A 24438-nucleotide genomic window follows, 5' to 3' on the forward strand; every position below is an offset into this window, starting at 1 on the left:
TGCAGGGATTCACAAGCTTCCTGACACTGTCTCCCTCCCACCTCGCCATCACAAAGCCAGAGCACTGTCTAGCTTAGGATGGATCATTGCAGTCTATGGCGCCAGTGAACTTGAGTTGAAAGTGATTTGCGTTATCAGTAACAGTACAATACTTTTGTTAGTAGCTAGTTTCGTAATGGAAAAAATAATAAAAAGTATTCACACGATGTGTGCTATAAATTGAAAGTAGTAACATATGAGATGAATATGGAAACAGAGCAGTTGAGCAGCATTTTGGCTCACCATTAAGAGAAAAAACCATTTTGTGATTGATGGGCTAATAAAGAAGAACTGAGAAAATGAAGATGACTAAATGTGCAAACAGAGGACTAAATGCGAAATGGCCAAAACTAGAAAATGATGTATTGAAATGGTTTCAAGAACACCGTCAAAATGGCACTGGAACTAATACAAAAATGATTCAAATGCATGCTCGTAAGCTAGTGCTATTGGGGAACTTAACAGAAAAAAAAGATGGTTATGAAGCATCGTGGACTTAGCATGCAAACGAAAACAAAAATATCTCAGAAAATGCAGCAAGAGTACGAAGAGAAGATATTATTGTTCCATCACTTTATTATGCAACATTGAAAGAAAACCAGTATGGAAATAAGCCAAATAGCGAATATGGATGAAACTCCTCTGACATTTTATGGGGTGAGTAACAGAACTGTTGCTATGAAACGTGCTAAAACTGTAACTATAAAAACAAGTGGACATGAAGAAATTCGCTACACTGTTGTCCTTTCATGTTGTGCTGATGGTAATAAACTTAATCCAATTATTGTTTTAAAGTGAAAAACAATGCCGAAACCTTCAGAAATACTGCCAGGTGCTGTTGTTCACATACATGACAAGGGTTGGATGGACAAGGCTGGTATGAAATTATGGATTAACAGAGTGTGGGAGAGAAGGGAACCTGCTTTACTGAAGAAGAGTTCTCTTCTTGTGCTAGATCAATTTAATAGTCATTTGAACAATTGTAAAACCATTGCAAAATATTCTTTTATAATATCAGCTGAAACTATAACTAGAAAGGTCCTGTTCATAGAAGTTTTTCTACACTTTTATTTGCTTTCATTACAACAGCTTCTGCTGTAATAGTAACCATTTTCAAAATAAATATTTATTACAGTGAGGTAATAAAAGTGATGGGATAGTGATATGCACATATACAGGTGGTGGTAGTATCATGTACACAAGGTATAACAGAGTAGTGCATTAGCAGAGCTGTCAATTGTACTCAAATGATTGGTGTGAGAAGGTTCCCAATGTGATTATGGCCACAAGACAGGAATCAACAGACTTTGAATGTGGAATGGTAGTTGGACCTAGACACATGTGACATTCCATTTTGGAAATTGCTAGGGAATTCAGTATTCCAAGAACAAAAGTGTCAAGAGTGTGCTGAGAATACCAAGTTTCTGGCATTGCCCCTCATCACAGCCAATGCAGTGGCCAAACGCCTTCACTAATGACCTAGACCAACATTATTTGCATTGAGTTGTCAGTGCTAACAGACAAGCAATACTGCATGAAATAACTGCAGAAATCAATAAGGGATGTACGACAAATGTATCCTTTAGGACAGTGCAATGAAATTTGGCGTTAATTGGCTATGGGAGCAGACGACTGACACCAGTGCCTTTGCTAACAGCACATCGCCTGCAGTGCCTTTCCTGGGTTCATGACCATATCGGTTGGACCCTCAATGACCGGATAACCTTGGCCTTGTCAGATGAGACCTGATTTCAGTTAGTAAGAGTTTATGGTAGGGTTTGATTGTGGCACAGACCCCACGAAGCCATGGACCCAAGTCATCAACAAGGCACTGTGCAAGGTGGTGGTTGCTCCATAACGGTGTGGGCCGTGTTTACATGGAATGGACTGGGTCCTCAAGTTCAACTGAACCAATCACTGCCTGGAAATTGTTATGTTTGTCTCCATGGAGACAATTTGCAGCCATTCATGGGCTTCATATTCCCAAAAAACAATGCTATGTCACCAGGTTGCAATTGTTTGCAACTGTTTTGAAGAACATTCTGGACAATTCGAGTGAATGATTTGGCCCTGGCGCGACATGAATCTCATTGAATATCTATGGGACACAATTATGGATGGCGATACAGGCAGCTTGGCCCAGTATTTATGCAGGATTCCAACAAATTGTTGAGTCCATGTCATATAGAGTTGCTGGACTATGCTGGGCAAAAGAAGATTCGACACAGTATTAGGAGGTATCCCATGAGTTTTGTAACATCATCAGTGTATGTTTTGCTGTGGGAATGACATGGAGAGAGTGAAAGTGTGTATGGAGGGTGTATGTAAAGTGTAAATGTTGTATTTTATCAAGAACATATGCTTGGGAAAGTTCTCGTGCTATCGTGAATCCTGTGATGTATATCCTAGTGCACATGCTTTTGTATGAAAGCAGCCACAAGAGAATTTTGGAATTAAATAATTTAGTAATCCATTTCTTGAGATAATTCATACTTTGTTTTATTTGAATTAAATTTGGATTCGTAAATTCAGAATTTCTTTTACAAACTGTTTTCTGTGATTTCATTTGATGACTTATGGACTACCATTAGTATTTGAGGGTTGGAACTGTTACGACTAGCTGTCAAAATCATCAGCCAATAGGCATTAAACATCTCCCATGCTTTGTGTAGTGTTTTGTGATACAGTGCCATGCATCTAGGAATCACTTGTGAACTGTCTTACTGTACAGATCAATGTTAAACCACACTATACAAATTTGTACTAAGATGAAGGAAATCTCGCATTTTGCCTGATCTCGTTTTGTAAACACAAAATGACTTCAGGTTTGAACTATTTGATGAAAATTTGGACATTTTGAGTGAATTAGTTTGAAAGTTAAATTATGTGTAACCTTTATTGTCATCCTTTAAACTGAGCATGGCATGTTTCGTGAACATCACAAGGCATTATGGTGTGAACTTTTTAACAAGACTACTAAACAATTTCATGCAGTAACTCAAAAATTGCTGTGGGTCATTCATTTGGGTCAGATTGGTGAACTTCTGGCTGCTTTCATGTGGAGGATTTGTAATAAAACAGTCATTAACTTTTGTCAGTGTTAGTTGGACAGTAAATAGGAACTTGAGAGCCACTTACAACATCAATAAAGCATAATTAGTTGATCTTTAAAACATTTTCAAGGAAGTTCTTTAGAATCCCAAACGCCTAAAATTTTATGAAACTACAGGTGCTGCCTCGAAGTTTGAGTTATGAGGCCTTTTTTTGGTTGGTATTTAGTCAAAGCTTCTTCGAAGCTGCTTTTTATTGGCTGAGTGGGTACCTACCAAGGAGAGTGAATAGTACATATATCAAGAAGTTTACTGAAGTAGGTGGACTGAATGATAGGGATAAGAAGTTATAACCTGCCCCACTGCAAGTGACTATGATCAGGATCATAAATAGCCAGCTGACAAGATGTGTACTGGTCAGCATCATCAGTCCTCTATTACTGTAAGCTTTCTGCATGCTTGAGTGACCACTATTGAGTGGAAAAGTGGGCTTTGTCATAGTGAGCAGGAAACAGTCTAGATTGCAAAAATTGCAGATATCGCTTAAAAACTAAATAATTATAAAATGTGTGTGCTGCACTCCATTGCGGTGGATGGTTGCTTACGTAAAACATTCAATATCATACAATCTCTTGGGAACCTGTTGTTCCTCAGTTTTATAAAGCTTTCCCAGGTATACAGAGCTCTGCTTGAGTCAACTGTCATTCCCCTAACTCTGCACACAATTTCATGGATCCCTTTAACTGCTACATCACATAAAGCCACATTTCTTCTAAGAGAAAACCAGGAGTGAAATGTTGCAGTCTATTACAGAGAGCAAGAAGAGTTGCACAACAAGTTCATGTACAACGTAAGACAGAGTTTAAGCTTATTGTTGTTGGGAAGAGCACCAGAAGGATTGAAGGGAGAGGCGACAAGTGCTCAGTTACTGTGTAATAGAAAATGGAAACTTTCAATAGCAATTTAAGTGACATAGACCAGTAAATATTGAGACATCCTGCAGAACTAAAGGCTACCATCACAGCATTCAGTATTCGAAACACTACCTCACAATAACTGACAGGGGTTGTCGGGACTTCCCTTACATCAGGCTCACAACTACCCTATCATAATAACAGAGTTGGATTATGTTTTGTGTGTGCAACATGACTGAGAAACTGGCCACAAATGCATCAATTACTCCATATCACAGGGAAAAGTAATGCAATTTTTCTTGCATTTCTGGGACAAGAAACCCTTTCTCAACTTGCAGAGAGATGCTGTTCTAAGTCATCACTTGAAATATACAAAGGGCCATACAAGCCACAGTACTTATTTTACAATGAGTCACAGTTCCAATGTACGACCTAAGCTCGCACTACTTCCGTCATCTGAGATTTATGAGATCAGTACCAGGAAGAGTTTTTATCTATGGGCCACCAAAGAGGAAGTGGACTGACACACGGAATGGGAGGAGCAAGAGGACAGTTGCGACAGTTTTCCTCATACACAGATATCTGAAGCTGATCTGGTGTGTTCCCTTAAGTTTATGCTCTGAAAGATTGTACAGAGGACATCTGTATCCTGCTGGGCCTGTACGATGGAAGAGAGTGCACTTTTGGTGTATGTAGCAAGCCTCGGCTGTGCTTGCCCTTCACGCTAAAAGATACTGTCATATTTGCTGAGTTCCGTCTTAGATGGCAGTGAGCTGTATTGATTCCACTGACAGATCATGTTCCCGTATTAAAGCACATGCTCGCTATTTCCTGAAACTGAGTTGCACTCACATGATTAACTATCAGTTACTAGGATGTGTACTGATATTTAAGCTGGCCAACAGTTATAGTGAAAGGAAAAAAGTGTTGAACTGTCTTGATGTTAAGAACAGTGATTACTGACTATTAATTACAGTCTGTTGCAGATTCGATTCCCTTTACATTTATTATTTGAAAGAATCAATGTGCTAAATGTCTGCCGCATGTGGGAAGCAGAGTGATGCCAGTGCAGCACCCAGCGAACAAGGGAAGCTTATGTTGTTTATGCCTTTTATTATGTCGAATGTGTCCACCCCGGTAGCTGAGGGGTCAGCACGACGGCATGTTATGCCGAGGGGCCCGGGTTTGATTCCCTGCTGGGTTGGAAATTTTCTCCGATCAGGGACTGGGTGCTGTGTTGTCATCATCATCATCATCATCATCATCACCACCACCACCACCACCACAACCACCACCACCACCACCACCACCACCACCACCTCATCCCCATCAACACGCAAGTTGCCAAAGTGGCGTCAACTCAAAAGACTTGCACCAGGTGAACGGTCTACCCGACAGAAGGCCCTAGTCAAATGACATTTCATTTCATTATCTTGAATATACTATACCTATTACAAAAGCATTATCAACTGTCAGTTGGATGTGTTGAAAGAGAGTTTTCCTTATGACTGCTGTAACGGTCTCCAAGCACCTTCATTCCCTATGTTTGTATAATTATGTGCCAAAGAGAACTATGTGACCAAGAGTTCCCTTTGGTAGTTATTGTTGTATGTGTGTATTGCTTGGTTTTCAAGGACATTGTGGTTTATACAGCACAGATAGGTATTACTTATCAGGTTATTAATAACTAAATCATTAATTCTTTCTTCAGATAAGAATTATGACTGGTGCATTATGTGCCAGCCTTTCTTTATTTCTAATATTGTAAGTGTTTTCTGAATTCACTGTTATTGACAAACCTGTTTAAATAATTGAAAGGCATATTGGCTACAGCTGTCTTGATGAGGTGTTATTTGCTGAACTGTTTTCTTAAGTGATCTCTATAAATGAAGGCTCAAGTCTTTTAAGTAATCAGCAGAGTGTGGTGATCGATTGAGTGGGCATGAACATTACTTCAGTAGAAAGAGTACGATATTTGTCATATTTACATTACTATATCGTTACTATTCTTCAGAATGTCTGGGGGTGCAAAGGATTCAACTTGTTTGAGATGCAATGAGCTAGTTTATGAGTTGGACAGACAAGGATTAGAACCCAATGACAGAGTACAGGAACTGATTGAACAAGTACGCCAGCATACTTGTCTACCAGTGTTATGTAAAGTGATCAACCAACTGAGGTAATCTTGGTGGCAACTGCTATTTCTGATGTATTCACAGAGATCCTAGAAATTACTCTGGACATGGGTAGTTGTGTGCCTAGTGAAATACGTAGATTACAGGAGCATTTTGATCATTATCTTGATAGATTGAATGACTTGATTGGTTTGGATAAGCAACAGGCGAAGAGTTAATACCTTATAGTAACACCAACAGGAAGTGGTATCAGAGCAGTGATAATAGATTAATGGCCACACACACTGGAAGTAATCTGATGGCCCACAATGTTGATGGGAGGCGAATGGTTCTGGATACTGAGTTTACTAAGTTACAGAACCCATCACAAGTTTTTTGAATCTTCAGAACTGGTGAAATGCCACACGTAACAAGGGTAATAGGCAAGGGGCACTATATTACTAGTATGTGAATAAGTTGAAAATTTGGCTCTGACAGGAAGCGTGCTAGGCTAGTCCCTACAGTTGTGAGGACCATTGTGCCCTGATGGCTTATCGGCCAGAGCATCTGCCCAGTATGTAGGAGACCAACATTCAAATCCTAGTCCAGCACAAAATTTCAACTTTCCCTATTGATTTAAATCAATGCCTACTTGCAGCCAATGTCTGTAATTCCTTTGTGGATGTAAATTCACTTGGGGTCCTTCTAAGAAAGCTCTGTTTCAGGTACGAAAACAAGCATAGCAGTCAGCACCAGTGCTAACTATGCCTGTTATCAATGATAGAGTTTATTCTAAAAGCTGACACATCAGCCCAAGAAACAGGAGCAGCTCTATTGCTGCAGAAAGGGGGCGATAGGAAGACAAATGCCTATGCCTATAGAGGATTGAATGAGTTGCAGAAGAAATATTCTATTTCAGATATTATCTTGAACACAGAAACTGATAATCAAGCCCTGAGATGGGTGTTGGCCAGACCCCGTAAAACTGGGTACATTGCTAGATGGGCAAGAAGGATCCTGACTTTCGAGTTTGACGTACATAATATATGGGGCTCTCAAAATGTGGTAGTGGGTGGGTTAAGCCACATTTTTGAGCAGAACAACAATATTCAAACTGAGAACCCACTAACAGGAGAACACAATCACAAAGAGTATGTCGCTTCCATCATTACCCAGATCCATAGTTTGTTTCAGACTCTTAGGGAGTTCCAAGAATGTGACCAAAGCATTTATGACATTAAGCAAAGGCTTCAGAAAGGTGAAGTAGTACAACTGCATATTTTAACAGATCAGTTAGTGTGTTGTAAAGCTTACTGGTGGGGACTGCCTAAGATAGTCGTGCTCAATGAAGTTATTTCAGTGTTATTTCGGTATTTCCACAGGTCTCCTGTGTGAGGCCATTTGGCTGTTTACAAGACATAGGAAAAAATCTGACAATTTTTGTGGCCCAAAATGGATAATGAAGTTTGCAAGAGGGTGGCAAATTGTGAGATTTGTGTGATTAGCAAACCTGCTCAGAATAACAAGATAGGGTCCTCGGCTTGTAAACCTGTTGACAAACCATTCCAGCATATGTGTGTTAAGTTTGTAGATTCACTGCCAAGACCAAAACCACACAATAAATATATTTTAATTTGTGTCAATGTGTTCACTAGCTTTTTATGGTCGCTGCCTACCAGGGGAGCAACAACGCAAATATTAACCAAGAACTTGAGTAGAATTTTTGGAATCTTTGGATCACCATGGTTGATGGTGACTGAGAATGCAAACACGTTCACTGGAAACAGCTTCAAGTAATTTTGCTTAGGGGTCGGAGGGCGGCATGTAACAACACCACCATATTACTCCAATCCCTCCAATGCCAAACGTATTTATCAAAATCTAAGATCAGCCCTTATTGCTTATCACAGTAAGGACCAGGATGGCTGGGATTGTTCACTTCCCTGGTTGACCATGGCTTTTAAGACAGCTTGCTATGAGACTCATAAATTGACACCAGCCAAGTTACTTCCCAGGTATCAGGTGGCCACTCTCCTTTGCAATTTATGGTAAATAGAGGATATTTTGCCTGAAGGCAAGGATACACATCAGGCGCCTGCTCAGTGGAGATTGGCCAAGAAAAACATTCAAGAGGCTCACAGGAGGGTAGTGATGCAATATAATAAAGAGCTTCAGCCAAGTTCTTACCGAGTTGAAGACAAGGTCTGCATTAAGAACTTTCAGGGCGTCAGTAAACTCTCTGGAGAGATTATTAGAAAATTGTTACCCAGATATAAAGGCCCCTTTCAAATAAGGAAATTTCTTATCCCCGTTAAAGTGCTGTTAAGTGACTTCAAATAGGTAAAGAACTAAAAGCTCACCTGACGCAGATTAAGCCGCATGCTAAAGGTTAAGTGAGTTGTTTTGGCTAATCATGAAATAAAAGTGGGGGAACTGTGTGCTCACCACCATAGAAGACCTTTGATAATCAACTCCTATCTAGTCTGTAGCTTAAAACCCAGATGCTTTCTAAGTGATGTGGCGGTCTTTTGCTGCAAAGATGTATTAGCAGTTACGTATGTCCCTCCCTTGCTCCATCTGTCTGCTAAGGCAATGAGTTTCTTCCCTCATGTGTTTACTTCTGCCCCAAGCTGTCGGATCTGCCATGTAACGGGGTACCTGCTGGGTACTTGCTGGCTACCGGCAAAGAACAATTATCTTGGTCCATAGTGAGGCTTCTGTCAACCTAGTCTCACTCTCAGTCTTTACTTGCTCCTCACAGCATCAACATCATCATCTGCTCTGTGTCTGTGACTCAATGGATGCGCCATGTAGTGAAGCTGATCATGAATTTCAAGACGCACCCATGCAGAACTATCTCTACACCTACTACACAGCTGTGCAGGTAAATCGGCGTTTCACACTGTGTCTTCCATCAGATATGTTTAATTCCGTATCTCGCATTGAAAATTATCAATGTCATGCTGGTGATATCTGGTGATGAGGTCACAACTTCACTCCCGTTATTTCTACTACACTGCACCTTTATCCAGTGCCACCATATTGGCGAGTGACTCTTTGGAGCATTTGTAAATTCTGAGACTGTTTCATGTTTTGTAATACTGTGGTCATTGAATAAATGTGGTTCCTAACTACATGTGGATATTGTCTTCCGTATGGTGCCCACTGCACATTGTTTCACTATTTCGAACACACCACCAGCAACTCCTGTTTGCGGGCTTTGTTTCACGAGCTGTTTCTCTTGCACATTTTTCGTCATTTCTAGTGCAACCTAGCAACCACAGCTTCCACCACCAGCCCAAAAGACACCTTGTCAAATGTGGCTGCTGGTTCAGCACCACACGACATCACTGAGCTGACCATGCACCTTGTAGAACTGGAACTCTGAAACACTGATCTGCACGCACAACTTGCAGTGATGTGACCACCAGCAGTGTAGCCCCTGGCACCCCCTGCTTCTACCATTGCTGCCGCAATCCCTCCCAATCTCAACGTGTCAACACCCAATCCCCAGCATGCCACCACCATTCCGTCCAGCTGTGCCAAGGTTCATCTGCTGCCCTTCAAGCTGCAGGAACTGCACCTTTTTCCTCAGTGGAAGCCATCTTTGCTACCCGATGCATCACTCAGGATGCCATCCAGTTCACTATGGTGATCAGAAAGCTCGAGCCAACATATGCAATGGAAGTCCGTGATGTCTCATCTCTTCGCTCTCAGCCACTGACTGTTACTAAACACTCCGGCACTGCCTCATGATGCAACTCACATCTTATGAAAGGCGCCATGTCCAGATCTTCCTTTCCCTTGAGCAGTGTGGGGACCCTCGCAATACCTGCACCACATCTGAAGCCTGATGGGGCCACATATGGTCTCCGACGGTTTCCTATACGAGCACCGCACACCTCTCTCTCCATCACCGACACCGCCACCCTCGCCAACAGGGTACAGCACACATTGACCTTGCTGCCATTGACTACAGCTGCTGCATACCAATGTCACCCCCATGTCACAGTCAGCTGGCCATGAGTCTGCCAGCCACCCCACCAGGAGGTCCCTCGCGCTGTGCCACTAATGGTCTCACCAGCCGATCCCCTCCCCGACAGCCTGCAGCATAATGCACAGCAGCCGGGAGTGCATGACATGCTCACCTGCTTCAGTGCTGACTTGGCAACACTGCATACAACTGTGGCCCACCCAGATTCCGACTGCTACCCTCAGTGCAGCTCCAGGCACCAGCCACCAGCATGACAGCTACTGCCGCCCTGCTGACTGACACCTCTTGCGACATAGCCAGCCTCTGCTGGTACCACAAATGCTTTGGCCAGGACGCTGTGAAATGCAGGGAGCACTGCTGTTGGCAACCAAGTGCCATCAGCCTGTGGGATTAGGCAGGGTTACTCGGTCTCCCAGTGCCTGTTCGTCAACAATACTCTCTCCACCATGCCACTCCTGATCAACACTGGCTCTGAGTTATCTATCTTCCCACAGCAGCCCGTATGGGACCCCAATGCCACTTCAGCCATCCTCCTGACGGCATCTCCACTTGACATACATCATGGCAGCCTTGATCTCAGCCTGCAGTGAGACCTCCCATGAATCTTCACAGTCACCAACGCCAATGATCTCAGTACTGCAGCGGACTTCATTGAGCAGTACCACCTGCTTCATGATGCTGCTGGCCAGCATCTCACAGACAGCAATACCAGGATATCAACAAAATCCACCATTTGTTAAGCCGTTTCCTTCGATGCGCAGCAGGTGCCTTATTAGGGACCATACGCTGACCTCCTTGTGCAATTTCCTGCTCTCACACTCCTGTCAAGCATGCCTAGGGAGGTCCCCCATTCAACTGTCCACTACATTGACACCATCCCCTGATCACCCATCTTCTACCTGCCACAGCCACAGCCACAGCCACTACCACCAAAGAAACTCAAGATCACCAATGCAAAGTTTGATGAGCTGCTTGCTGCTGGCATGCTGCATCCTCCGAAGAGCCCGTGGGCATCCACCCCTCACATTGCCAAGGAGGAGGATGGATTCTGGCACCCATGTGGCAATTACCAGAAGTTAAATGCCTATACCGTCCCCGACTGGTATCCAGCGGTGCTCCTGTGCAGCTACAGGAATGCATTGTTTCGATACAATTTTCAGCACAATTAACTGAACTGAGGCTTCGACACAGATTCTGGTTGTGCCTGAGGACATCCAGATGACTGCCATCATCAAGCCATTTGGGCTCTATGGAGCACCTTCATGATCTTCGGTCTTCATAATGCTGACCAAGCGTGGCAACGTTTCTTGGATGGCACCTCGCGGGGCTTTCCCTTCTGTTTCTTCTATTTGGATGATGTACTTGCTTTTACCACTACGCTCAAGGAACACCACAAGCAAATCCGCAGTAATTGTGAGCACTTCCAGGATGCCAGCATTATCCTCAACACAGCAAAGTGCATTCTTGGTGCAAGCAATGTGGTATTCCTAGGCCATGTCATCTCCACTGCTGGCTCACATATCCTGCCGACAAGGCGCAAGCTATTATTGATTTCCATGACCAGAGACATTAAAAGTCCTTGACTACTTCCTCTGCATGTTAAATTTCTTCAGTCATTGGCTGACGAATGCTCCAGCTACGCAGGAGCCACTCACCACCACTCTTCATGGCACCAAAACAAAGGGCAACAAGTGGGTGCCATTAATGCCACAAATGGAAGAAAGCTTCTCTGCCACCAAGCTACATTTGGCAGACTCTACCCTACATGTCCACCTCCACCCCACAACCGCACTTGCTGTCAGAGTCGACACCGGCCAGATGACAACCGCCACTGTTCTGCAGCAGCATGCAAGCAACACCCGGCAGCTGCTTGCTTACTGCTCCAGCAAGCTCTCTGCCACTCAACGGCACTGGAGGGCATACGAAAGAGAGCTCCTCACAATCTACAAGGCAGTAAAATACTTTTGGCTGTCACTTCACGGCCACTAGCCTACATTTGCCCTCACGAAAGTCTTTGACCAGTGCTCGCCAATTCATGCAGATGTCATTCATCTCTGAATTTGCTATTGACATATGTCACATCTCTGGAATTGGCAACATCGACCGCCACAGCTGCACCTGCATCGTGCCTTTTCCCTGGACTATAGGGCACTTCACACTGCTCATGAGCCTGGACACCACTTCCGGACTCCAGCTTCAACGTACGTCAGCTCCCAGCTCAAACAGCAGTAACTGGTGCAACATATCTACAGGCTCATTGTGGCCGTACCTGCCCACTCCCTTCTGCAAGGTCACATTTGACTATTTACACAACCTGGCACATTCTTGCATGCATGCATTTACTGCTCTGATGATGCAGTGTATCGTGTGGGAATGTATTCAGAGGGACTGCAGGACCTGGGCCTGCACCTGCCTCGACTATCAGCACGCCAAGGTCAATCACCACGTGCCTGCCCTCATCACCGATTTCCCAGATGTCAGGCATCACTTCACTCACATTCATGTGGACAATATTGGCCCTCTACCTTCCTCTGATGGCTACTACTAGTTCCTCACCATGGTGGATAGATTCACTCATTGGCCTGGTACAATGACAATACCCAACCTCATCGCTGTAATAGTAGCCATCTTCGTCACCACGGGGATTGCCTGTTTCATCTGTCCATGCCAAGTCTCTACAGACTGCAGATGCCAATTTACATCTGCCCTTTTTCGCATGCTGACAGATCTCTCTGAGGCAGACCCATAACTGACATTGAGCTACTGTCCACATGCCAACAGCATGGTGGAACAGCTCAGCCATACTTTGAAGGCCACCTTCAACTGCCATGATAATAGGTGGACCGCTGCTTGCCTCTGGTATTCGTTAGCCTCCATGTCACTCACAAGACCAAACTCGACATGTCTGCTGTTTATCTTGTTTATGGCCAACCACTAGCTGTGCTAACCAACTTCCTGCAGCTGGCCGACAGATGATGTCATCCCTGAATACATTGCCAGGTTGCAGGACTGCATGGCCCACCACTCCTCCCCAGTGCCACAGCGAACACCGGGCATTCACTCACACTGAACTCATGTCATGCATGCACACACATTATGCTGCACATCGATGCTCACTGTCTCCCACTTCACCCATACAACTCCAGCCTCCATGGGGTCCGGAAGCAGGACTTTAAGACATTTACCCTGAATCTCCATGGAACTACCAGCATTTTGATCAATAGTCAGAAGCCTGCCTCTAAGTTGCCCAATCCCACACCATGCAACCCTACTACCATTCTCATCAACGCGTCGCAGATGCACGCCGCCCCTGCCAAAGCCTCCGTCACCACTGCTGATGCCACTGCACCAAGCACCCACACTGTCAAAACTGCCGAGACACGAACCTACCGCACTATGACCAAGGACACCATGGGAAACTCACCATGCTGCATCCCCAATGTGCCGGATGCTCGTGTCCCTGCCCGTCTACCTCCTCTGCAGCCTGCACAAAATGCAGTAATTTTGCCTCCACTTCCTTCAACAACTGGGTACACCCCTAGTGCTGCACTGCAGCCTCTACCACCTTCAAAACAGTGTTATTTCACACGTTCTCAGTGACGCACCTCAGAACTGCCGTTACCCATCCTCATGTCGGAGGCACGCTCGCAAAGGCTGACATGTCCACTTTCAGCTGTCACACGCAGCTACAAGGCTGTCATCCCCTCTTCACAACAACCCTGCAATGTGGCTACGCCCTTGCCTCCACAGCCATGTGGTGGCAACCGTGCCTAGTGCCTGTCCACTGCTGTGCACACAGCACTGGACACTGGCTCAGGCTGACCTGGCCTGGCTCCAACAAACTCACTAACTTTCTCAATGTCCGTGGCTTGTGACAGTACCACACTGCCGCTTGCTGTCACACAGCAGAGTTGCACTACTGTCAGCCAGCCACCCCGCCCTCGTCACACTTGGTGTCTGTCAGATATGATTAATTCTGCATTTCATGCCGAAAATTATCAGTGTCCTGCTGGTGATACATGGGACAAGGTCGTGACTTCACACAGTGTTGTTATTTCTACTTCACTGCTCCCTTATCTAGTGCCACCAAATCGGTGAGTGACTCTTTGATGCATTTGTAAATTCTGAGACTGTTTCACGTTTTGTAGTAGTGTGGTTGTTGAATACATGTTTACCTAACCGCCTGTGGATATTGTTCTTTGTGCAGCGTCCACCACACTTACTTTCAGTGTTTCAAGCTTGTAAGTTAGGTAGGGAATCATTCCTACAGTTGCTTCTAGAGTGGATTCAAGATTTCATTCCACCAATGGAAGTGGCTCTCAGGGAGACAGTTAGTAGACAGAAACTATGATAGAGACATTATATAACTTTCATTACAAAAGCCTATGAACAGAAAGAATATCTTTGAAAAGTTCCATGAATAGAGCTTCTGAGCTTACTTTCCCATCTTTATATGATCCTTATTCTTCCTACATTACTTTAAATGTTAAAGCTGATGACATCTTTTCTCATGATTTTGAACAAGATAAAAGCATTCCTTATTTGCTTGCAGATGCCTATTTTTTCCATTTTATGTTCATTCTCAACTGATAATAATTATAATGGTAGAAGAATCAGTGGACAGAGTGTTTTTAAATATTGAACTAAGGAATATGCTTTTGTGTTGCAGTTAATTTATCGCACAGCTGTTCATAATAGTGTTACATTTAACATGAAATGAAACAGTGAGATTACTGAACCTCACTTTCATTTTAACCTTTTAAGTGGGCATGACGGATATATCCATCCATGCTCTGCTATTGCACAGTGGGTTCGACGGATATATCCATCCACTGCGTTCTGTGGCTAGTAGCTAGTGGGAATGACGAGTTATCGGCCTGCCGTTGCCACTGTGGTATTAGTTGAGCTTCGTCCACTAGATGGCAGCTTGTCACGCAACACAGCATGTTCTAGGCTAGTTATAACATTGTCCACATGAGCGCGCGTCGAGAAAATTCGTCCTGTGAAGCAGCCGCAAAAGCGCGCCTTTTTCGTCTGTGTTTACCGCAGCATTAGTGAGTGATCTTTTGCAATGGCGAAAAGAAGTCGTTTATAAGATTCGGAGATTGAGAAGCTGCTTTTAGAAAGTGACGATAATTTCAGTGACAGTTCTGAAAGTTTTCAAGATACAGATGTTGAGGCAAGTGAAAGTGACTTCGATTCAGAAACATCTGACAATGAGACACTACTGCAGCAGACGGTACCTAGTGAATTTGTGCATGCTAGTTCAGTTCGTATTCAATATTTGTTAGTGGTAATAGTGGTACAGTTGTGTCTCTAAAACAAAACGATGTGATGAGTTGTTTTATGTGTTTTGTGGATGATGCTTTGTGCACAATGATAGCTGAACAGACCAACTTATATGCAGAACAGTTCATAGCTTCTCATCCCAATTTAGCAGCATGCTCCAGGGTCCACAGTTGGCAAAATACTACATGGGACGAGGTATAAACACTTATTGGAATGCTTGTACTTCAAGGAATTCTTTACAAACCAGACCACAAAATGTACTTTTCAAAGAGGGAATCAGTTGACAAACCTTTCTTCAGGAAAGTGATGAGTGAAAAGCGGTTTCACCTTCTATTGAAATTCCTCCACTTTGCTGACATTACCTCATATGATCCACTAGGCACTATCAGCAGAAAACTATTCAAAATTCACACCATTATGGAGCATCTGCGGCATAAATTCAGATCAGTGCACATGCCAGAAAGGAACATCACCGTTGACGAATCGTTGTTGCTCTGGAAAGGACGGCTTGGATGGAAGCAATATATTCCATCAAAGCATAGCAGATTTGGCATCAAACTGTACAAACTCTGTGAAAGCAGTTCCGGGTATGTATGGGACTTTATTGTTTACACTGGAAAGGACACTAATTATGGTAGCCACTAACCAGACGAAAAAATAATCTCTTGAATTGTTTTGGTGCTTGCACACGATCTACTCGGGAAAGGCCACTGTATTTATCTTGACAACTGGTACACCAGTACAGATTTGGTGGACAAACTAACCAGCAATAACACCGATGTTGTCGTCACAATGCGGCAAGACAGGAAGGGGTTCCCTGACTTCGTAAAAAAGGAAAAACTGAAGAAAGGGGAGTACATAACAGGGTACAAAGGTAATGGTAATGAAATGGAAAGACAAAAGAGACATTGTTATGGTCAGCACCTTCCATGACGATACATTTGTAAATGTAAACTCGAAGAAGGGAATCGTTCAAAAGCCACAAGTTGTCATTGACTACAACAAGAATATGGGAGGCGTGGATAGGTGCGATTCTCAGTTCCAAAGCTACCAGATGGTCAGAATCAGGCTGAAAAAATACTATCAGAAGCTTTTCCGCCACTTGTTGGACATTACATGCTACAATGCATACATTCTGTACAAGAAGCATGGTGATGAACAAAGTAGAATGAGCTTCCTGATTAGTCTTGGTGAACAGTTGACCATATCTTCAACACATCAAGGGACATCAGTAGGACGCCCACCTCGAACACCAAAAGCAACACGCCTTACAGCCAGGCATTTTCCAGACCTTCTGCCACCCACAACGAAGAAAAGACCAACAAGGATGTGTATGGTGTGTACTAGAAAAGGTCTTCGCAAAGAGACTTCATACTGGTGCGCAGAATGCAAAGTTTCCTTGTGTGCAGCACCTTGTTTTAAAATGTTTCAAACTGAAAACGATATGTAATATTGCGAAAATACAGTTTTGTTAGCTTCTGCAATATATTTTATTCATTTCCACCCAATATCAATTTAAATTCAACAATGAAAATGCGAAGGAAAACGTAAGAACAGTGCGCAGCACCACCGTGAACGGGCGTGCTGGCGTATATTACCCACTGTGGAAGAGGCGCGTGCACAAACTACTCACTTAACAGGTTAAGCTTTGCTTATGGTGATGACATGAAAACACTTAATACTTTGAAATGCTTAACTCATACTTTGTATGATGCAGTCTGAGGTAGTTTGCTCCATTTTTACATAGCCTTCATAAGATTCTGGCTTTTGGATGCATGGCTTATAGGGTGCCAATATCAGTTTATAAGGGGAATTAAAAAATTAGTTACACATTATTATGGCAGGCCAAGCAGTTTTTACAGCATGCTGCACTACACTTGAAAGTGACAAAGACACATGACACTGTTTTTCAACATGGTCTCTGTAAACGATAGTCAGAATGTTCTACCAATCGTTCGGTTCGTTGATGATAGAAATCAGCTCCTTTGTCACAGAACCACTCGGGAACCACTGTGTGAACATCTTCATCTTTAGAAAATTTCTTTCCCCTAGATGTTCTTTAAGCTTGCTGAAAAGATTGAAATCATATGAGGCAAGATCTGGACTGTATGTCAGATGCTTCCAAACCTAGCATTGAAAACGTTGAACGTTGCAGCAAAGTTTGTGTCATGCTTTCATGTGGGGTGTTACATTGCTGTGCAGGAAAACAAATTTTGCTTAATTTTCCATGCCTCTTGTCTTTATAGGCATGACGCAGCAATGTCAGTGTTGCACAGTACAAATCGGCATTAATGGTTGTGCACTTTACCATAAGCTCTGTGTACGAAACTCCTTCTTCACAGTTTAAGAAATTTGTGGCCACAAACTGCCCTGCATTTCTCCTTTGGAGGCAAGTTGGTGGGTCCCCACTCCATACCTGGTATCCCAGCCCAGTGCATTTCAAGGCCAGTAGGCCAGTGCAAAGACACACCCACTGTACCAGTCTATCGGTGCCAACTGCTTCCCTTTAAAGCTGGCAGCACAGTTGCTTCACAGTCAGTGTGATTTCTCTGTGCAACAGTACTGAACTTGCTACACATTACTGTCTTGGTATTGAATTCCCTAAGTCTTAGTTTTCAATCTCAGTGGATTTGTTATTATGTCGTGCCATCATCATTGTCTGTCTCTCTCATGTTGTCCACCTGTTACTTACAAGGGGCTGACTGTCGACACTCTTGACCAGTCTCTGCTGTTTCTTGAATCATTTCTGGTTTTGTTTGATTCCAGTCACTATAACTGGCTACAAGGTAAAAGTTCGGTGATGCTAAGATTGTGCAACTCATGGAACAGGAACAGCAACAGCTGCTCCTGCAGCAGCAATTGCTGCAGCAGCTTCAACAGAAGTTTACGCAACAGCAACACCAGTTCCAACAACAATTTCAACTTTTGTCACATCATTTACAGGTTTAGGGTTCCCAACACATACAAGCTGCACTCAATTTCCCAGCCGTGTACTGTCCACTTGCCTTTCCGCCATTTAACGATGCAAAAGGAGGATTGGGACAAAGATTTGCAGTGGCTGAAACAGCATGTCGCCACTTTTCAGGTTTTGGATGATTATCTCCAACTGTCGTTATTCCTTTGTTGGGCTTCACCAGAGATGTTTTTCTTGGTAAAGAAATTGGTTCCACTCTGGAACCTGGTTGCACTCACATCTGAGGAGATGTGTTTCTTGCTGTTCAATTATCATTCATAATGATTCCATGTTGTCGCATGCAACCTCAAGTTCCATCAATACCACAAGCAACCCTGTTCGTTGTACCACTTGTAGGGTTGAGTCGACATTGCAACTTCACTTGTATGAACGTTGCTTGCAAAACTTCATATGCAGATTCTCTGATACAAGTTGTCACGGTGCTATTGGCTCCCGGTCAGGATGTTCGCACAGCAGCTCTCAAGCTGGACAAGATTTCCTTAGATGATATTTTGAAAACTGCATGCTCTTTTGAGATCACACAGGTAGCAAATGAACTCCTCATGGCTCAAACCCTGGTAGCAGCGGTCCAGCCACTGCCTAGGGGGCAGAATTCTTGTAAGTCTTTTTCCCCGCCAGTGACATGGTGTTTTTCGATTTTGGACATTTCCATGGCCTATGAACAGCTTCTCATGCCATATCAACATGAACAGCATGGTCTCCCATTGTATCCTGACTGCTTCACAGCACAGCCACATGCGGACTGTCCAGATTGTTGGGCACACCACATCTGTTGTGAGAAAGATGGGCATCATCGCACGATCTATTGTCAACTGTCAGGACAGTTGGACGCCATTCCAACATGCATCACAGGACAGTGCATGAACTTCAGGCAGTTGTTTTACAGGGTGATATTTCCACCACTAAGTTGTTTATTGACCTCATGATTGCAAACTAGGCCATCCATGTCCAGGTGGACACAGGAGCTACCATTTCTTTGATTAACCTCGAAATGTATCCTCACTTTGGTTCCACCACCTTGGCTATGCCCTCTCGTACTTTAGTCACCTAAGGTGATAGTTCGATTCCTCTTTGGGGTCAGTTCATGGTCCACATGACATACAAACTGTTTGCAAGGCTAGTAACGCTCTTTGTTGTCAATAGTCACTCAGCAGGCAACATTTTTGGTTTCAATGCCTTCTCACTGTTTGGATTCTCCTTCATTGACGAGGTTCATGTTATCTCAGACACAGTTCCCTTCCAGGAGCTTGAAAACCTCTGTACCACCTTTGCACCTCAATTCGAATCAAGCCTGGGGTGCACAATGGATTTTCATGCTCACGTCTCTTTACATCCAGATGCTGTGTCCCATTTCTGCCAAGTGCGGGGTCTTCCTGTCTCTTTTCGGGTGGCTATAAAGCAATAACTCAATCGACTCCATGAAGCTGGGGTGATCAAACCTGTTAAAACTAGTGCTTGGGCCACACCCTCGGTAGTGGTCAAGAAACCCGATGGCTCTCTCTGGCTATACGGAAATTTTAAATGTCAATCAATGCACAGGCACAAGTGAAAACCTACCCCATCCCATGTTGAGGAGGGCTCCTCACAAAGCTTGTTGGGGGTGAATATTTTTCTAAGATAGGTCTTGCTGAAACATGTTCGCAGATCTCCCTGGATGAGCAATCGCAATGCATTATGTCTGTCAACACCCCCTTTGGCTTATACAAATATAGGCACTTGCCTTTTGGGATCACTTCTGCTCCAGTGATTTTCTAAAGGTATATGGAACACTTAACTGTGTCCATTTCTGCTTGTAATAATTACGTCGATGACTTAACTGTCATAGGCACTAAGCATCGGACCACCTACGTAACCTTTGTAGTCTCTTTACTACGTCGCATGATACAAGGCTCAAATGTAGCTTCCACATAAATCAGTTTTTTCAGGAGAAAGTGGAATACTTTCGCCGCTTGCTCAATAAAGATGGGATCCACCCCACTTGTAACTGGTTTACTTGGCTTATGTTACAGAATTGTAATCTACTACTACTAATCATTTAGAGCTCTGTAAAACATAAATGAAGTCAACATGTATTTTTTTCTTTTCATGTATTTTTTTTCTCCTTTTCTCTGTTAACATTGCTTATCTTGGATTTTAATCATTCTGTGTGTGCAGATGCAGTGTAATGTATTATGTAGAATGAATGTCGTCAATTATTGTGTAATGCTGTTATAATTTTAGGAGCTTTGGCCCATTAGGAAAGTTAATATCTGTGAATAATGTTACAAAGAGACAGCTGAGGAGCAACAGTGGTCTATGTTGCAATGCAATTATGAGTACAGCAGAATACTGTGAGTAAAACAGACTGTAATCATTTGGAGCAGTGAGCTGTCTATGGTCTGGTATAGTATGCTCAAAACTGTCAGAACCTGTGTGAGGGCCAATTCCTGAAAAATTTAATTTTGGTGATGTGAAGAATAAAAGGGTGGACTGCATGTCACTGTGGATAGTCAGTCAACCAGCCAATGTTACTTCTGGAAATCACCTTATGTTCTTAACAGTAAATTAGCTTGATTGGCCTATCCTGTTCTGCTTTTGAATCAGTGATAGTTTGTTTATGTCATATTCTGGCATGCCAGTGAACTACGAGACAACAGAGTGTTGGCAACAGAGATCCTATACAGCTATTTCAGGTAGGAAGCTGCAGACTGCATATCTCTGCAGTCACACTGTCAACAGATGTTCATTGCTGTAGGGTGTCAACATAAACTCCCATCAATAATGTAGGTTCAAGTCAGTTTTCAATTTACTGTTCAACAGTTCTCCTTCAGTAACACCCAGAATTTTAGGTGGTTTTCACATAACAAAGGGTTTCGACATAGCGGTCATGCTAAGGATACTAGTTCACCATTACTTTGTTAATTTGTGATAATACAAAAGCCATAATTAAACTTATGATACTCTGAAGATACTGGTGATCAATTTTGAACAATTTTGCTTTATTGATACTGTGAACCCACGTTATTTAGAGCTACTGCTCATGAAACAATAGTGACATTTATAATCAGTTAAGTATACTTGAAATCAAAACTGTTTACAGTTGTGTAATTTCAAGCCAGGTCACCACACATTCGTTAGTGCTTACATTAATTTTGTTCCAATCTGAGATCATTTGCTCATTTGTTGATTGGCCCACTTAATAATTACACCAAGGACACTCAGAATACTAAAAGATCTAAGTTGCTAACAGTATTAAGACAATACACATCAAATAAATTAAAAAAAAAAAGCACTCCATCTGTAGGCCACGAGTGGCCTACCGGGACCATCCGACCGCCATGTCATCCAAGGAGGAGGAGGATACAGATAGGAGGGGCATGGGGTCAGCACACTGCTCTCCCGGTCATTATGATGGTATTCTTGACCGAAGCCACTACTATTCGGTCGAGTAGCTCCTCAATTGGCATCACAAGGCTGAGTGCACCCCGAAAAATGGCAACAGCGCATGGCGGCTGGATGGTCACCCATCCAAGTGCCAGCCATGCCCAACAGCGCTTAACTTCGGTGATCTCACGGGAACCGGTGTATCCACTGTGGCAAGGCCGTTGCCACTGCCTACCCACATATCCATCTTAAATAGCAGACAGTAACTCAGAGTTATTTATTGTTATAACTGCCGTTGCTAAGCAATATTTGTGGATATGTTATCTGTTTATGTGTCTCACTTATAAGTGTTTATTTTGTATGTGATTCAAGTGTGCTTGAGTCCCGTATCTGCGATCTCGGTCAATCTTTGTTAGAGACAGACGCTATCTGCCAGATACAATCACAGACAAATTAATTCAAGGCAGAAAGTCTGCTTAGGGATTGGATTAAATGGACACATGTGTGGTGCTTTAATCTCAACAAATGACAAGGTATTATGGTGATTGCTTTGCTACAGAACCTTTTAAGTGTTACATGCATAAGGCATTTTCAAATTTTAAAAGCTAACTGACAAGGTGGGGGAAGGTACCTGCTGCTTGGAACTGTGGAAATCATTGCAGAATACATAGCTTAATGACAACCCAATGACTTTTCATAAACTCCCTTAACAGAAAAACAGTAGTAAATTGGACCCAATCAAAGTAAAGAAGAAAAAGTTGGGGTTGTTTTACACAGACCACAAAGTTTCTGCCACTGACTCTCTCCCTGAACCCCAAAACTAACAGGACACGCAGGCTTTTCTGGGAAAGGTGAACAATTATTGGAAGTTCTTCCCTCAAGTGGCCACATTGTGCATCCACTTAACCACCGCTGAACATTTTTTTTTTCACAGCTGATGCATCTGTTGCACTCGGTGTCTTGCCTTATGCACTTTATTCCTTTGTGTGCACTGGTATTGGCCACATATGCTTGTCCCTATGGCACTGGAGCAATATTGGCACACAGGAATGATAAGTGTATTGAGCTACTGATTGCCTATGTGTCAAAGGTGCTGACACAACTCAAAAGAAGTATTTGCATATGAGTCAAGAAGCTCTAACGATAACTTTTGCCATTAAGACATTCCATGTTTACATATTTGAGACCAGGTTTACACTCATTATGGACCACAACCCACTAGTAGCTTTCTTTGGGCTCCACTCTTGTCTTCCAGAGTGGACTACACTACACCAGCATTGGGCACTCTTTCTCAGCTCCTACATTTATGACGTTAAATATAAGCCCACTGCACAGCATGCAAACGCGGATGCCCCTTCTCGTCTGCCCTTGGGGTCTGACCTGGCATTTGACCAACAGGAAATCTTCTGCTTCCGCATCAATGAGGAACAATGGCTGGCCTTGGATGGGTTTCCTAATACAGCTACTCAAATAGCTGCATAGACTTGTCATGACCCCATGATGCAGTATGTCACACACACTGTGATACATGAGTGGCCCAATTCTTTTTCCAAGACGGTTGATCCAGAGCTTCGGACCTGGGCTCACTTCTTCCACCGCTTTTGGTTGTCTCCGATGTTCTCCCACTTGACACAGAGGCTTGTCCACACTGTGTCATCATTCCAACTGCCCTGTGTCCCCCACATTTTGCAATACTCCACCTTGGGCATTGGGGTATGCTGTGGAAGAAAGCCCTTGAAAGGCGACATGTCTCCCAGCCGGGGCTGAACAAACACATGAAGGCCATGGTATGCAGCTGCTCTGCTTGTGGCCAGCAACAGACTGCTCCACTCCAGTCTTCTGCCCCATCGCATGACCTGTTGCACCTTGGAGCATTTTCATCTGGACTTTGCTGACCCCTTTCTGGGATCTATGTAGCTCACTGTTGTCAACGCTTATTTTAACCACTCATATGTGGTCAGCATGGCATCCAACACTGACGCTATTCTCACTGCTCTCGTTCACATTCTAGTCATCAAAGGGCTTCCCAGAACCATGTTGGACAATGGACCCCAATTCACGGCAGCGGGTTTTGCACAGTTCTGGACCTCCAGTGGTATCAAGCACCTGTTTAGTCCATAATTTCCTCCAATGGTGAAGCAGAGTATGTGGCGCATACAATTAAAAAATAAATGCTGAAAGCGGTGTGTACTTCCACCACCACAGCAGTGCTCACACTGTTTCTAAGCACCTACAGGATCACCCCCACCCATGACCATAGCCCGGTGGAGCTTCTCCATGGGCAGCAGCCACATAGTCACCGTCATCTCCAAGCCTCACAGCCTAGAGAACCCTGCACTCGACATCTCGGGCGCTTGTTGCTGGGCTCAGTTGCGTGGGCACGCTCATAGACTAGCATGGAAGTGGAGGTCTCAGTGTGACCTCTGCCGTCTTGGTCGTCACTGCCCACACTGTCACTGTCAACGGTGTCGCACCCCAGTTTGGTGCCAGGCACCACATTTTTCCTCCTAGCTGGCGAACTTCTTTTTTGAGCCTCAACCAGTGCCACCTGTTCTCCTTCCCCAGTATCATCCAGGGTGCTTCTGGTCCTACGTGCCAACTGCAGGGAGGAGGGCTCTGGTATCCTGGCCCTGTGTGTTTGAAGGGCTGCCAGACAGCATGGAAATCAATGATAGTCATTAGGAGGCATGGCTGCATCTGA

At 43.7% G+C, this 24438-nt stretch overlaps 1 protein-coding gene and 1 pseudogene across 3 annotated transcripts in view; both read right to left on the reverse strand.

Annotated features, from left to right (window-relative positions):
- LOC126184368 (ATP-dependent helicase brm) overlaps positions 1-24438 on the reverse strand; it is a 437613-nt gene that overhangs the window by 93009 nt on the left and 320166 nt on the right. The window lies entirely within an intron of this gene.
- Positions 21847-21963, reverse strand: LOC126185651 (5S ribosomal RNA; annotated as a pseudogene).

The sequence above is a fragment of the Schistocerca cancellata genome, chromosome 4 (assembly GCF_023864275.1).
Source record: "Schistocerca cancellata isolate TAMUIC-IGC-003103 chromosome 4, iqSchCanc2.1, whole genome shotgun sequence".
NCBI lineage: Eukaryota > Metazoa > Arthropoda > Insecta > Orthoptera > Acrididae > Schistocerca > Schistocerca cancellata.